Below are 283 nucleotides of genomic sequence, written 5' to 3'. Positions count from 1 at the left end.
TCAAGTCAATAAAATTACTTGTCTCAAACACTTAACAAATAAACTAAGAAGTAGTTGTACTACTTAGTTTATTTGCCAAGTTAAGCATGTTTTTCTCTTTTATGGCTGTAGTATTGTTTAAGTGATGAATATAAGTGTTTATCATTCTACCATTTTAGGATATACACTAAAAGGAGGATTTCAGACCTTGGTGTTTAAGGTTAGCCAAAGTAAAACATAAGAAGTTGCTAAAGTAGTTCAAACTCAAAAGAAGATGAGAAATATATTTTTCTTATTCAAAAAG

This window comes from Lupinus angustifolius, chromosome LG20 (genome assembly GCF_001865875.1).
Source record: "Lupinus angustifolius cultivar Tanjil chromosome LG20, LupAngTanjil_v1.0, whole genome shotgun sequence".
In the NCBI taxonomy this organism is placed as follows: Eukaryota; Viridiplantae; Streptophyta; class Magnoliopsida; order Fabales; family Fabaceae; genus Lupinus; species Lupinus angustifolius.
Note: the sequence above shows the minus strand (reverse complement) of the source record.